Source organism: Tachyglossus aculeatus, chromosome 22 (genome assembly GCF_015852505.1).
Source record: "Tachyglossus aculeatus isolate mTacAcu1 chromosome 22, mTacAcu1.pri, whole genome shotgun sequence".
NCBI lineage: Eukaryota > Metazoa > Chordata > Mammalia > Monotremata > Tachyglossidae > Tachyglossus > Tachyglossus aculeatus.
Window position 1 is genome coordinate 49,490,957 of NC_052087.1, and position 868 is coordinate 49,491,824.

Genomic DNA, 868 nt, shown 5'->3' on the forward strand with positions numbered 1-868 from the left:
ACAGTTGGTAGACACAATCCTTGCCCACAAGGAATAAAACAGAAACGAAAATACAGCATAAAACCTACAGAATGCCTTCCACCTGGCAACTCGCTCCCCGATTCGTTCATTCATTCATTCAATCGTATTTATTGAGCACTTACCGTGTGCCGAGCGCTGTACTAAGCGCTTGGGAGCGTACAACAATAAACAAGATACATCCCTGCCCACAATGAGCTCACAGTCTAAAAGGGGAGACGGACATTAATCTAAATAGCCTAAATAAATAAATAAATTACAGAGCAGGGATTCAGCCAATCACTGGTATTTATTGAGTACCCACCGGGTGCAGGGCACTAAACTGAGCATTTGAGAAAGTACAATATAACAGTTGGTAGACACAATCCTTGCCCACAAGGAATAAAACAGAAACGAAAATACAGCATAAAACCTACAGAATGCCCTCCACCTGGCAACTCGCTCCCCAATTCGTTCATTCATTCATTCAATCGTATTTATTGAGCACTTACCGTGTGCCGAGCGCTGTACTAAGCGCTTGGGAGCGTACAACAATAAACAAGATACATCCCTGCCCACAATGAGCTCACAGTCTAAAAGGGGAGACGGACATTAATCTAAATAGACTAAATAAATAAATAAATTACAGAGCAGGGATTCAGCCAATCACTGGTATTTATTGAGTACCCACCGGGTGCAGGGCACTAAACTGAGCATTTGAGAAAGTACAATATAACAGTTGGTAGACACAATCCTTGCCCACAAGGAATAAAACAGAAATGAAAATACAGCATAAAACCTACAGAATGCCTTCCACCTGGCAACTCGCTCCCCAATTCGTTCATTCATTCATTCAATCGTATTTATTGAG